Source organism: Neopsephotus bourkii, unplaced genomic scaffold (genome assembly GCF_033783945.1).
Source record: "Neopsephotus bourkii isolate Nb327-2 ecotype Australia unplaced genomic scaffold, CSIRO-AGI_Nbou_v1 NB_659, whole genome shotgun sequence".
NCBI lineage: Eukaryota > Metazoa > Chordata > Aves > Psittaciformes > Psittacidae > Neopsephotus > Neopsephotus bourkii.
The window spans coordinates 3,150,303-3,166,345 of record NW_026901158.1 but is presented as its reverse complement, the minus strand read 5'-3'; the positions used below and the strand labels follow the sequence as shown (position 1 = coordinate 3,166,345).

At 42.0% G+C, this 16,043-nt stretch overlaps 1 protein-coding gene across 2 annotated transcripts in view; it reads left to right on the top strand.

Annotated features, from left to right (window-relative positions):
* The window catches only part of NR6A1 (nuclear receptor subfamily 6 group A member 1), an 82,530-nt gene that overhangs the window by 16,122 nt on the left and 50,365 nt on the right, over positions 1-16,043 (top strand). The window lies entirely within an intron of this gene.

The window sequence follows — 16,043 nt, the reverse complement described above, 5'->3', positions numbered from 1 at the left end:
AAGAGAGATGTGAATTCATACTTCATGGTTGAGACTTTTGACAAGTTTTAGAGCTAATGCTTATTCATGGAGGTGGGAGTCCCATATTTGACAGTTGATCACATCTTTCTCACAGAAGTAGTGAAGACCAGGTCTATACATTACTGTTTATACCAGCAGATGCAGGTTGCAGATGATATTTGACACCAGGGATGTATTGGTGAAAGCTGTAACGTAGATGCCTGTATGGTAGCAATGGGAACACCCGAGGTGCTGATAAATTACATTGACATGAAGTGTTTCAATATTATGCTTGGAAATCTGTAGCCTGGAATTTCTCATGGAACAGAAAGCAGTTGATGAAATCTTCTTCAATTTCACTGTCTTTCTGGGCCTGTAACTTCTTGAGGCTTTGAAAATCTGAGCTGCTGGACACCTAAAATAATGAATTCAGAATTCTTAATGCTCCATCTAGTGGTATTTGCTGTGTCGAGGGACCAAATGTATTTTGTCGATTACAATCCACTAGATGGCAACAAGTCCTTGGTGGACTTGTAGAAGTTACAGGCATAAATACAAGACAACTGTAACAGAGGGAAAATTCCTCATTTAAAGCAACTTTTCATGCCATTTTGTTTTGAAATCTTCTGGATTTTACAAATGTGGCAGACGATTAACTGGCAGCTCATTTTAAAAACCATGTTCAGATGTTCAAAACTGCTAAAAGCCTGCCAGAGCCAGGACACTGTCCCTTCCCTGTGTCATCATGGTGATGAACTCGCACTTAAAGCTGCGGAGAACTGTGGTTCCTCTACAGTGGGAATATACGGTTCCATCCTTTATGATATCAATAGTCATGTGGAATGAATGTATAGCAGGCTCTGAGTTGTAAACACAGAGCTGGTATGTGCTTGTTGATCAATAAAGCCCACTTTTGTAGGTATCTGTCTAGGCTTTCATGTGGGTGATGACTTTCTATGGAAGCAGATAATTTCACATGCATATATAGAGTAATTAAGTTGCCATTTAGACACATGTATAGTTTATGAAGGTATATTGGATAATACTCTGAATCATGGTAACCTGACACAGCTCAGATTTACTGCATTCAGGCCTCTTGTGCATTAAAAGCTACTAAAACAGAACTAGATTTTCCACAGCATTCTCACATTGGGATGTATTTGCCAAATGCTAAAAGCAAGGCTAACATGAACTGAATAACCCTCTTTTTCCCTCGGTAATTGTATGTTATTGCTAGTCGGAATTTGTCTAGCTCCAGCTTTCATGTCTGTTATCTTTTGCTAAACTGAAAAAAATGCTTGTCAAACTTCTGAAGATATTTTATATAAACTTTTGATAAACTAAATAAACTGAGCTCCTTGAGTTCTTTTGATGTCTTCCTGTCTTTTGATCCACCTTCAGTGCTGGTGGGTAGAGAGAGCTGCAGCAGCCGTGGTGTGGGTGTGCTGATGGCTCCTGGGGTCCTGCCACATGGTCCGAGTGCCGGGTGGACAACTGAGCAGCCTTGGAGTGCTGCACTGAGTGTGGCCATCACTGGGTGTTGATGGACGAGCCCTGGCAATCCCTGTCGGGGCAGTTCCGATCCTGTCCAGCTTCTGTAGCAGCAGCATTGGACATGCTGGTGCTCAGTGAGATCCTGTTGTGCTCAGTTTGGCCAAGGTCCGGGGCAGGTGGTTCTGCAGGGTGGTGATCTTTGGTAGGGAGCCAACAGTTGGTGCCAGAAACATCTGAAACTTCCCAAGCATGGATTTTGAAAAACTCTGAGCATGTCTCCTGAGCTGTCCTCCCCTGGAAGATTTTTCCCTTGCTGTCTAATTACCAAACATCATTAAAGCTAAGAACTTGAGGATTTTCACAGCAGTCGAAAACTGAATTCTTAAGATTATTTGTGCATCCAGAGCCATCTGAGGTCTGCAGAGCACCTGCTTAAGCCTTTTGCTTGTCATGCATTAACAAGCAGGGGGATGGTACCTTTACTGTAGTTTTTCCTGTTTGTCTGAAATGTCTTATTCGGAGTAATTGCAGTGAATTATTTTCACATCTCACTGTAGTGAAGATGAACACCTCTTGTATTTTCTTTTGTGTTTCCATATGGGTGCATATGGGGAAAACCAGTTGGCTGAATGTCTATTTAAAATAGTAACACAAGTGCTTTCTTGTGCCTCATGTGAGAGATTACACTGGTAAAAACCAATCCAAGTTGTGCACTCTCACTTGTGAATGAGCCTGTCTGTGGCAGCCATCCCCGCCACTGTTGCTTCACTTCCTCCTGCACAAAGCTTTTCCATCCAGAATCTTTTCCACTGTAACTGCAGCTTGCCCTGCCCACTGCAGCAATGGAGAATGCTCCTGCAACAGCATCTTTTATCATTGCAAATATTCTGCTTTGCCCCCTCCTATTCTTACCACCATCAATCCGAAGCTCCACAACTTCAGTCCTTTGTCATCTCTTGCTGATCACTTCATAGGGCTCAGTGCTGCTCCATAGGAGCTTCATTTCCTATAACCATAGCTTCATTTCCTATAACCATGTAAAGCTATAGATTTGCACTTTACTGGAAGCAGATTTACCAAAGGACTATGTAGTTAAGCATGACTTTATTGAGTTATGTGATCAACTGCTCTGCCCCCCCTTTGCCCCTTTGAAAATCCCAGTGCACTTCTTAAGAATTAGATCATGCTTTTAATGCTCATTTTAACCTGGGCTAAAGATCACTGCAAGTTATCCAGACTTTTAGGTGGGGCAGGGCTGGGCTTCTAGGGAGAAGGATGCAACAGCAGAGGAGAGACAAAGGAGCACACCACAACGCAGAGTCCAGCGTGGTGTAAAGTCCTTCACGAGTACATCATGAGAATAAGGTGGCTTGGGAGCAGAGACTTGGGGAATCTGAGGGGAAAGGGACAGAAGAAAGAGGCAATTGTTTTCATCCATCACCCTCTGAAATGTGACCCCTTCCTTCCCAGGCCAGCAAAGTTCTTGTTTGGTGGTAATGGGGTGGTTTTGCTGTGTCATGCTGAGTGCTGTGAAGGCTTATAATGATGCTGTCCATGGCTCTATTGCTATCACTTACATGCTGTAAAATGAAGAATTAAGTGAGTGGGTGGCTGAAACATGAACACTGAAATGTGGTGAGGGCTACAACCCGATGAACACCTGCAATACTGAAATGTGTTCTCTGTGTTTCTGACATTTTTCTGATACAGATGTGCTTTAATTTCAGGAGTAGCTGCCATAGTAGCAGCTGTCATCTCTCAGCTTCTAAAGATAGTTAAATACTGGGATGGATGGAGATGACTTGGCTGAAGGTGCTTGTGGAATATAACCTCTGACAGGAGTGAGAAACTATTCATAGAATAGTTAGGGTTGGAAAGGAACTTCAGATCATTCAGTTCCAACCCCCTCCCATGGGCAGGGACACCTCACACTAAACCGTGTCACCCAAGGCTTTGTCCAACCTGGTCTTGAACACTGCCAGGGATGGAGCATTCACAACCTCCCTGGGCAACCCATTCCAGTGCCTCAGCACCCTAACAAGAAAGAACTTCCTCCTCATATCCAGTCTAAACTTCCCCTGTGTAAGTTTTAACCTGTTACCCCTTGCCCTGTCAGTACGGTCCCTAATGAAGAGTCCCTCCCCAGCATCCCTATAGGCCCCCTTAAGATCCTGGAAGGCTGCTATGAGGTCTCCACGCAGCCTTCTCAAAGGCTGAACAGCCCCAACTTTCTCAGCCTGTCTTCATACGGGAGGTGCTCCAGCCCCTGATCATCCTCGTGGCCTCCTCTGGACTTGTTCCAACAGTTCCATGTCCTTCTTATGTTGAGGACACCAGAACTGCAAACAGTACTCCAGGTGCGGTCTCACAAGAGCAGAGTAGGGGGGCAGTGGTGTGTTGCCTTTACAGGTCCATTTTGCTGTATCACTAGGTGTGGGTTTTCAGGGTTTGGGGAGGAAGAAAGATGTCAAGAAAGTCACTGGGAGCCAACACCACATCTTTGCAGCACAAATTATATTAATGCTTCAATGACATCAACCTTCATTTGTGCTGCAAAGCTGTGGTGGAAGTTGGACACATAATGTTGAATTTTCTAGTATGAATGAGAAATACTGTACTTGTGCAAACCTAGTAACTTCAAATTCTCTTAAAACCCCCAAACAAACAAGAAACCCAAACCACCACAAGAATACACCTAGTGCGAGATACTGTTTTTAATATGCTTCAGTAAGCAGTGCAGAAGACTTGTACAGAAATGCAGGAGATCTTTCTTGCACTGCTGCTGGAACTCATAGAATACTAAAATGAAGAGGAGCTTCTTATCACAAAACAAGGTGCCTGGAAAGAAGCAGCTGGATGATGTGTCCTGAATGTCTTTGGTGGTAGGGCCCTAGACCTGCTTCATGCAGTTACTGGCAGGCAGAGCTTGAGTGTAGCACTACTTCAGGGAGATTCACTTCTCTTGCAGGAAAGATGCACTGAGGTGTACGAGTGCGCAGTCTCTCCGGTAGCTGGTCCGCAGTTTGCATTCATTGATCAGTGAGTTGACAGGAATTAAAACCCACCGACAGCAATGAATGTTGATTGCAGCCATTAGATGCTGGAGTTGTGCAGCACTGTTACTGTTCTCTCCCATGGAACAGTCCATATTGCAGCCTTCTTGATCTCAGAACATACAACTATTACAGGGCTTAAAATCTTGGTGACTTCTGGCCAAGTACACTTCCACAGGCAGAGTAGTAGAAAAACATTTTCATTTAGAAACTACATTTAAAATATGATATAAATCACCTTTGTAAAGGTGATTTATTTTGCTTGGTTTATTCCACTTTGTAGTTTATATGGTTCTTGAATCTGTGTACCCCAAGGGCTTGAAAATGGGTGACGCTTCCCTATCCTTGCATGTACCCTCTATAAAAATCTCAAACAGCACATTGTTCTCTACTCACTGAGGATTGGGCCTCTTGCCAGAAGTATTCACATTACACCAGTATGAGAGACATCCTGCTTAAAAGCATTTATCATGCCCTCACCAAGTCTAGTTCTTGGCTATCAGAAGAACATCACCACCATCGTGTTCACTGAGGTATCCACTGACAAGTGGCTTATTGCTTTGAGAACTGTTTCAGACAGCTATTGTGTGGTTCAGGATTTTTAGACCTTCTTTATGGTAGGAAGGCCCTGATTGTGTATGTAACTATCACCTGAACCACCTTCTACTGGCTTATGTTTTGGGAAAAGCCTGTTTTGATATTTTAATGCTGCTAGGTCACAATATGAGCATATAAAGGTGTAAAGCTGGCTTGAAGGGAACAGCATTAACTTTTAAAAGGCTGTGCTTTGTCTTGGTCCTGACACAGGTGCCTATTTTAAGTGCTGCCCACCTGTGACCATATACAGAAGTAACATTACACAAGATCTCTTTTACAGCAGCCCAACACAACATTTCCTGGCACATGCATTGAGTCTTTTTGTTCATTTATGGGTTCTGCAGTCCCTGTGCCTTCACTGTTGTGAAGGCATGAGTTACTGGAGCCTGCTGCATGCAGTACCATGTCCCATCACCCAGATGGGGTGGAAAAGGGTACATGTGGGTACTGCTGAGGTGCCTGTGCATTGGGCTTTCTGCTGCTTTGAAAGGAAGGACGTTTTCCCAGTTGCCTGGTTGTAAAGAGACAGCCTGAGTCGTGGGAGCAGCTGGACCTTGCTGGGAGGGATCCGGTCCTTGGCCAGCGTTCCCGGTGAGCAGCTGCAGAAATCGAGCACAGGTTTCTGTGAGCAAATGAACTGACATTCCAAAGCTTTTTCCAGCGAAGCTCAAGTTGCCAGCCCAAATGGAAACGAGGTTTCCCTCCTGATCTGGCCTGTATTCTGCTATTTTGAACATACACCATGCTCAGATTTGTTTCCAAGTATACCATATGGCGTGGATACATTACTGCTGTTGTGCTGCCCATACAAAACCCTCCATTACTCTTAGATATTTTGTTTTACAGAAATTCTGCTCCAGTATAGTATTTTTTTTTTTAAGAAAACAAATATTTCTTATGCACCAATTCATTTTTGAAGAAAGCAGGACTGGAAAAACTCAACCTCTGTAGTTCTTAATATAATCTGTAAATCATGACCTGTTAACGGCAACCATATGTGAAAAACTATGAAGGCTCAAGCTTTCCGTTTAACAGAGGGGTTGTGATAAACCTCAAGGTACAGTCAACGGTCGATGGTTTTTTCTAGTTCTCAAACTCACCGACAGCGTTGAATGTTCACTGAAGCTATCCAAAATGGCTGTATACATGCGCTGTACATATTTTCCATGCATATGTTTTCCATAGACTGGGAGTGGAAACACTGCTGAGGACTGCACATTCTTTATTGTAAAGTCTTAAACTGCAAGTTATTTTAATTACAAAATGGAACCATGAGGGCTAATGAATTGCAGAAGTGTAACAGTTATGGATGCTAAGTTGGCTTAGTGTTTCTTTAAACAGCTTTGAATATCTGAATTGTGGTTGTGGAAAAGCTTTCCTGTGGATGTGTTCTAAACAGCTACACTAAAGGTGTTCAGAGTGTTTCAGATATAAAGTTCAACTGAAAAAAAGAGGGGGGATGCCCATAACTGTAAACCAACAAAAGTGATAGCAGAGGGATCTGCTTCCTACTGGAGTACATTATGTCTGTATTCCTACAGCGCCTACCCCATCTCTTCTTGATAAAAGCACAAATGGGCATCACTGAACCACCAATGAGTCTGTATACCATGTGCAAGTTTAGAGGCACTTTCTGTTCAGCGTCAGAGTCCTCCATTCCCTGTAGTGGAGACCAGGCAGCCTGGTGTTCCGGGATGCACAAAGTGAACCATTGCCTTGAGGAGTCCTTCTGATCCTCTCATCGCTTTCAATACGATCTAGAACATTATTGGAGCAGCTTAAGTGCAAGTTGTAAACTGAACACATAAATATCTGGTGAGAATTGTATTAGCTTTTCCCTGAAAAGTGGAAAAAGGGGGTTATTCTCTTTAAACCTCTATCTTGCATCTGTCCAATTATCTTCTCTCTTTCCACCTGGCTTGCAAATAATTCCTCTCTCTCAAACCATGCAGCTCATTTGTTAAAAATGAAATCTGTTGCCATATCTGAAATAACTTTGCTGTGAGTGAAGCGGAGCCTGCAGGATTATGGGGCAATTTATCACTTAAAGCTCTGGAGACTTGCTTTTAATTCAGAGTGTTTTCTCTTGCCCTAAGGACTGTGAAGTGTCCCTCTGAATATCCTGAGCTGTTACATGTAACTTAACAGCACGTGTATTGTCTAATAAAGTACTTGAAACAACTTACTATACTAAGCTGTTTGAGAGATGAGCTTGCTCTGAGAATACAGTTTGTAGTCTGCGCCTAAAGGGACTGATTAGATACTGTTACATATCAACTCATACTGAAAATCAACAGAATTCTCTGAAAATTAGTCTCACCTTTTTCTTGCCGTCTTTTTGGAGTATGAGCTGGTGGAGAAAACAAAGAAAACTTGAATTAATAACAAGTGACACTCAGCCTTGAGTGTTAGGCTTCAGTGTGAAGGGTGACTACATATGGGAGGTGTAACATAAATCAAGGGAACCAAGTTCAAGTCAAGCATGAAATTCATGTTTTAACAAACCAAAACAGTGTTTATATTTAAACTACATTGTGAGAGAGGCTTTTTCCTCAGCTCGCTATTTCTTCTTCCTTCTGTACCTCTGCTGACCTTCGACTTAGTAACTTTCATCTTCTCATCTCACAATTGGAGAGCTTGAATTTCTTAATGGGAAAACCAAACCGTACATGTTATTTCTATATCCTGGCTGCTCATTCCCTCTTGCAAAGTTCAAAGCACTCCAGCAGCTAGATTTTTGGTCTTATTCCTAAATGATAAAATAATTCTCTGCATACTGTAACTGGGCAGTTTGTGCAAGGCTCGGGACAGATAAAAATGAAATCTTTACAACTGTTCTGTGGTTGGAAGTTTTACCTGCAGAACTGCACATAAAATCAGTGTTCTCTTTTCAGTATCCACATCCTTTCTCTGTCTTCTGTGTGTGTATATACATACACATGTATGTATACATCTATATAGTGTAAGGAAACTTAAAGAGTTACCCTGTTGCATCAAGAAAACTATAGTAGTGGGTGCTACCAGAATGGAGATATGATTTATCTTCCACATAGTCCTAGCACTTTCTCGTTGCTCAAGTGACTGCTTGTGTCTTACCACAAAATAGGGCATGTCAGTTTTCATCTATTTTCTACCCTGCTTTCCTTCCCTACTGAAATATCTTTATGCTTAATGGAAGCCTCGACAGTGGGGAGCAAAGCACCCGTTGACAGTTTTAAGCAGGGTGAGTGCAGGGCAGTTGGAAAAGCCTGTGCTCAGTGAGTGCTGGCCAAGCTACTGTACAGGAACTTCTGTTCCTTCTTTTGCCTTAGCATGGCAGATGTTGCTATTATTCTGTGGCAGGCTTAGTTTGGTCTGACACTTCCCAGAATTTATTTGTACTGAGTCTTCAATATACTTTCCTGTCAGACTTCTTTTGCCTAGGAAGCACTGAAACCAGCCCATAGTTGACAGTTGCCACCTCAATTGTTATTGCTTATTCTCTATGGAAAAAGCATCAAGTGGACCTGACACCCCCGTTAGATCCTGAAGGCCATCAACCACGGGACATGGGTCTCTGAGAACCTGACTCCATTAGCTCTGTATGTGGAATGTCTTAGAAATGGGAATGCTGCGAGGTCATCAGTGTAACAATGGGAATCAGGGAGGGAACAGATTGCTGAAGTAGAATTTTACACTGGAAAAGTGTTTTGCTTGTGGATGTAAATGACCTCAGCGATGTAAGCATGCAAATACACCTTGAGACAACAGGGAGACAAGAGCATGTAACCACTGCCAGTAATTTTAGTTCTTGCTGCTGTTTCACTGAAATTTGGGTGAGTGTTTAAGTAACAATGCCATGGCAAAACACTTCAAATTCATCCATCTTCTACAATTAGCACTGGAGCTTTTTAACTGTCCAAGAGTTTGGACTTGACGAGTCTTGGGATTACATGAAATCAAGGGACAAAGCTACTACTCTGAACCATTTGCCCTTTTAGAACGTAGTGCTGTGATCATGATGCTACTGAGAATAAATGCAGACCTCTTTTGGGACCTGAGAGAAATGATGTTAATACTGGTTTCCAGTGATTTATGGAGGACTTCATCAAGGTCTTTTGATCTCATTTTGAGTTGACAAGCCTGCTTGTGGGTGCAGCATACCCTGGACTTTTGCAAGGTGTTTGACTTAATACCGTATGACAACTTAAACTGGTATGATACAAATTTGCTGTGGCAAATGTTAAAAAGATTTAGAAATGACAAATGGGTAGGTCTCAATGCAGTTCTGAGTGGGAACCTGATCAAGCCGGCACACTCTTTTAAGAGTGACTATTTGCTGTGTCCTAAAACATTGCTGTTACTGGCCTGGGAGAAGCACTGTATCAGATGTTAGCAGGTCTTGGCGTTTTTTACACAGAAAAGTGACACAAATGTGGATCTCTAGATGAATCAAGCATAAATGAATGCTCTGGCAAAGTGAAATGCAAAGTTACATGTCTGGGAAGAAGGCATGTAGCCCATGTGTGAACATAAAGGACTCCGCTGCACAGAACAGCACTTGCTGTGGTAGATAATTAACTGCATGTGTGTGCACAATCTGACTTTTACTACTGTGCAAACAATGAATTATTGAATAGGAATAGAGGCTGTTGCATCTGCGTTTGGTTCTGTAACTGCTGAAATGATCCTCTGTCCAGTTCTGGTACAGGCTGCCCTAAAGATATCATTGTGCTGAGCAGCTTTCTGAAAAGATGAGTGGAGAGCAATTAAATAATCAGACTGTCACCAGTGAAATACAGTTCTCTGAAGCAAACCAGTGAAGGTTAGAGAGTTTCATCCTGTCTGTTCATATCTTCACCTGCACAAATGAGCCAGCTAAAGCACAGCAACGCTGCCTTGGGCTTGGCAATGGCTCTGGTTTGTAGGGGGATGCAGAATATCGAAGATGGGCTTTAGCAGGGAAAAATGGTTTGACTTGCTCTTCAGAAACTTGATGTGTGAGCTTCTGTTTCAAGAGCATATGGAGGAGTGGAAAGCTTTTTGTACTACAGGGAGGTGATCTGTAACGAAACAAATTATATTATACATTCCTCATTCTTGGAAAATACTGAACTAAGTCTCAGGATGTGATTTTAGCAGAAAAGTAAAATCACTTTGGTGTTAATTCTTTTGCCAAACATGATAATATTTTCAAATAAGGCATTTACGAGTGAGCTACTCTGGATGTTCTTGACATCCCAGGTTGAGTAATCAGATGTTCTCGGGGTTTTTTTAAGCACTTTACTGAACTCTTTCCAAGCCACTGAAATAGTGAAATAGCTGTATTTTTTAATCAAAACTTGTTTTACCTTCCTAGAACACACACGAGAGCTCTCAGAATCAACCCCTCCATCCCTTGTTACCTGCTAAAGCAAGTATTTGTCAAATGTGCTTGTAGTGAGAAGGGAGGCTGGAGCTGCAAGACATTACCATAGTCAGAAGCTTCCTTGCTGACCTACTTACACAGGACTGATCACACTGGATTAGTCTCCAGCTAGCTATCCTGTCTCCAAAGTTGGTTTTGTGTGAGGTGAAGGGCTCGGACATGCCACGTCTGCCTCCTCACCAAACTTCCCAAAGGACTCAGTACAATTTCACGCTGGCAAACTGGGGAGGAGTTAAGGAGCTGCTTCAGGACCATGACTGCTTTTCCATGCCCCAAGGGATAAGCAGACCCAACAGAGATGTGCTCTGGAGCTGCCTTTATGAGCTGTTTGTACCTGCAGCATACATGGAACAAAAATGATGTCAGCCCAGGTTGTCTTAATAATAGTGTATCTTCATCTCATTGCACATAACTTTACAAACTATCTTTGCTGGGGAAAAAACCCTACCTTGACGTTTGGGACCACTGCTGAACTGCAGCTGTTGGCTGCAATCAATAAAGCAGTTCTGACTCTAAAATAAAACCAAACCAGTGGCTAATGGGTGTTCAGCCAAGGATATAAGGAGGAGAAACTTTCGTATTTCCTACTAATCATCTCCTGCCTTCCAGACACTTTTCAACACGGAGACTTCTGGAGGCAAGCTTCTGTGCACTCAGTAACCATGAAAGCATATTTCTTTCAGGAATTTGCACAGCTTCCCTGTGAACTTTTATCCCCCATATTTTAAGTTAATAGTATTTGTTGTCATGAAGATTGTTGTCTATCTTAGATTCATCATTTTTAACAGAGATGAATTCCTGCAGTGGTACAGTGCCCTGGCGCACCTAATGCTGGGTAAGCAGCTTCTGTAGATATAAATAACATTGTCTCTTTTGGTGTATTAAACATGCTAACAGTTCATCATTACTGAAGTGCTGCTTTGCTCTAGACCTAGGATGCTTTGTCTTTATTATGGTGGTGACTTTAGGATGAGGACTTCTTCAGAAGCTCCGCCTATGCTGACTGCTCTTCTCGGCTGGCAACTCAGTCTCTGTGAAGATCAAAAAGATTTCCCATGAGCTGTGAATTTAGGCATAGTTCCTGTGGCTGCGCTTTGGGAGGGAGAGAGATGATCCAAACTGCAGATGATTCTGTTACTCAGATTGTTTTCTGCCTTTTAGCATTTAAGAAATCGCTGGCACAGTCGTCAGTATGATAGTCTTTGTAGAAATTATTTCTTCTGTTGGAGAGAATTGCCTTTTTGCTTGGACTTGGCCGGCCTTTTTCAGGGCAGAAAATGCCTCCTGTTCTCATATGAGTCTCAATAGGCAAACTGAGATTCCCTTGTTGTTCTTCCTGCAATGATGACAATGTTAAAGAGAATCCTGTCTTTTGGAATGAAGGTTTCCTTTTTTGATGAGCCAGTGCACGCTGCACAGCCTGCATTGTGTGGGCTCCTCCTGACTCCGATGCCTGCCCTGGTGCGGGTGTTTTAGGAGAAATCATTTTAGTTCTTCCATGTGAGACTGAAGAACCTGCATGTGCAATTGATAAATATGGGGAAAGTATCTTCTTGCAAAGTGATCAGGAGAGAAAGTTGAGGTGCTTGTTTTGTTTGTGTGGCTTGATCCTTATGAGGACTGTATTAAAACAGAGGGAATGTTCATTCCTAAGCAGGACACTGCACCTTCAGACCAGTGACATGACTCTCATTTTAACTGCTGCAGTGTACCCCTGTTCACACACTTGATCGTACATAATAATATGAAAATATAGATTTACTTTTTTTTTTCTTTATATATATGCTAGTTTGGACTTACATCTGACTCAGCTTGGAATATTAGCAATTCTAGCTGGATAAAGCTTAGGTTATCTGCCTGGGAAGCAGTATGGATGGAGAGGAATCAAATGAAGGATTTGCTTTTCATAATCGTGTCTCCTCCTGGTTCGTTGATAGCTGTCCCTTTGAAGATAATTAGTTTCTGCTTTTCAGCTTTATAACCCAGCAATTCTCATCTGATAGGCTTCAAGATTGGGAGCTCTTCTCAAGAGAAACACCTCTGAAATCTCACTCTGGTCTGGTTTCGGCAGCATGGCAGCTCTGGGTCAATTTTATGCTGTCATCTTGTAAGACTCCATTTCATGATACACTCAGTGCAACAAAGATTTTACTTCCAGTAACTGTAAATAACTGAAGCAAAGAAAATGACAATTACATTGTAATGAGCAAGAATAAGCCAGGTGAACGATCCATCCTCTCACCTTCCCCATGCTCCTCCCAGTCTTTGTGAGATTTCTTTTCACTTGCCAAGGTCTGGCTTAGATGGAAACATAGTATTCTCTCAGTAAGAAGTAAAACTTCCCTTTGAGCTGAAAGGATGCTACACACAGAACAATTTCCACTACGTTTATCTGCTGTTTGCTCACATTTTCACACCAAATTCATCTAGCCTCGCTTACAAATGATCTAAACTACAGCATGCACACACAGCATAGACCTGACAGAACTTCAGCTGTATTTCTATTGTGTTTTTCTTCCCCCTGCTTGTATATGCTACTCAGAGAGCAGCAGCAGCATCTTTGCAACTGTTCTTCAGGTGTTAAAATTTAAAATAGTAGTAGCTTTGAAGACTCTTGTAGAACAAGCAAGTATGATTTCTGGGGGGGGAAAGTCTTGCTTTCATATCTGGTTACCAGGCAAATACTCTGTTGGAAGAAAGGCTTCCTCCTCCCCTCATATATTTAATTTATTTGCTTTTGTGTGGTTTTAAATATTGGATGGATGTGGATATGACCCCCAGGTGAGCAGGACTCAGCCATTCTTTTCTGAATTATACATTTAGCCTATTTAAATGCAGCCATCATGTGAAACAGAAAGGGGAAAATGTACTTGTGTTCATTTAGAAGAATGATCTTTGGATAACGTCACCCAAATATTGCTGGGTTTTTATCTTGTCTATAAAATAAATTGGTCCCAGTGTGCTGTGAGATGCACATAAAAGTTTGAATATGAAAGTAGTATAAAATGCAGACGACTTGGTAGAACTGGCTTTAGAACTTTGAAGAAATTGGAACAGATATTACTAAGTATAATTTATGAGGGAGTAAGTACTGGAGATTTTAATCTGCGAATCTCAGTCTACTGGCTTGTTTTTGTCTTTGTTTTGGTACCCTTTCTACTACTGTATGATTATACCTGCCTTTTCTGTGATGAGACCACAACTGTCCCACATACGTTGTGTATCACAGCACGACAAGCCATAGGGACTGATGTTGATGATGGTAATTCCAGCATTTGGTTGGTGGACTGCTTTGAGTCGTGGATTTTGCCATTGCTTCATTATTTTTATAGGTAGTTTTACACTGAACTCACTGGTGTTCAGAAAATTGCTTCTAATATTTTAAGATACATTCTCCCTCTCCCAACTACACCAACAAACTGGTGTGTTTGTGCATGATCTATGTTGCAGTAATTGCTTTCTAACTGAAACGATTAAGAGCTGTGCGAGGAGAGGAAATTTGTCATAAAACGTTCCAAATGGAAATCTGCTTTTATGTGGTTTCAGAGTGACAACCCAGAAAGCATAGGTGGATGTACTGCAATAGTGTCAAAATTCAGACAGCCACATCATTACATTCAGTAAGCAAACACCTTTAGGAGGGAAGCCTGGTTCTGCTGTGGGGCTGAGAAACCCAAACCAACTATCTTCTGAGGCCAGCACAAAGCTCACACAGATGATACAAACCAGAGAGCCTCACTCAAATATTTAAGTATGTTCTTCACTTCCAGACTAGGCTGCAGAAATATTGCATCTATCCACTGGTTACTGAAGGCAAAAGATGAATTAAATAGGGCAAACAAAGCTGAACCTAAGCTATTCTGTATTTCAGACTGCTGAGTATTTGGCATGTGGACCAAATGCTTTAGATTATAAGGCATAAGCCTTTTGGAACCTTAAGTTATTTTAAAATTAAATGGATGACAGGCACAGGTCTGCTGTATGGATTTGATTTTCTTTGTGTCTTAGCAAGAAGTAGTAAGCAATGTCTGTAAGTATCTAATAAAGCTATTTTCTGCTATTATAGAGGTTTGCTATGAGAAACAGAACTGAGTACCACATTTTCAATAAAACAAATTGAACAGATTCTCAGAAATCTAGGTCACAGTAACAGATGACCTATACATGGTCCTAGTTTTTTGATGCAACTGTCTAATCTGCTCTGAGAGTACTAGCCAGACATCATTCCTAATTGACCTTGATATTCAGTGAACAGAAAGAAAGCTAAAGCCACATGATATTTAAATCTTTAGCAGAAAAAATATATGGCAAACTTGAATGTGTTGTGTTTTATAACCAGATCCTGTATTTGTCATGTGACCCGTCTGCAGATGTGTTATCATCTTAAAGGTCTGAATTTCAGACCCCACCTAAATCTGAACCTGAAGAGCCATTCGTAGCACTGAGATCCAGAGGAGAGTTTTCCTGTCCCTTGTATAACCACATTTTGTAATGCAGCTGCCCTGTCAGGCTTCCCAGGCTTTCTCATGAGGTGTAATGCTCTCTGACTTGGCGAGCTCTCGCCTTCCCTTGGACTAATCACTTCAGCTCCAAGCACAAGACCTATGGCACCCACATCTGAGGCACTGTGATTATGTAGATGAGAAGTGCTGACACACCAGGGTGCTGTGTCACATGCAGCTGTAAATAAGTAAATACAAGAGACTGGAAATCACAGTGCGTACGGTTAAACCCCTACCACCTCTGTCTGTAGACCAGACTGAGCCTTTTTGTTCATGACACCAGCTTTGAGAGGTAGCGTTGTTTACAGAAGGCACTATGGACTTTCTACAGGAGAAAAGATGATGTGTACTTCTGTGCTGAAGTAAATATATTGTCTGCCACTGAGCCTGAAATAAGCTAAGTGGTAAAGCCGTGAATGCTCCTATGACAAGGTACTTGTGAAGAAAACTATAAACTAATTTCATTTATTAAATTAAAAATTGTTAAATGTAGCACGGGAATATTTTGGATTGATAACCTATGCTTGGTTGGACCTCACTAACACGGTTCCAATGTGCCTGTTACTTATTTGGTGAGAAATGACAGCATCAATGCTGAGGTCCATCATGCCTCACCCTAGAGCTGCCAGCAGAACACACACTTTGATGTCTATTGTGAGTTGTGCCATGTAGGAGCCCCTTGTAAGCTGCTGGCAGCATCCTGTGAGGCATGTTAATGCACTGAGTGCACTCCATCTTATTTTAGCATCTCATCTCAGTCTGGGCTTTACCAAGTTGTATAGGATTGTAAGGTAGTGAGAATTGACCTGCTACCAAGCAGGCAGAACTCTACTTCTCAAGCTTACCACAGTATTCATTCATACACCTGTGTTTAGGTGGTGGGATTAATGCAGAAGGGTTTGGATAGTGAGGTGCAGCACTTCAGTGCGCTCAGAATACGCAGTTCTGTGCGATGGTCGTTCATGGGGCTTGTGTTAATTTCTTTGTATT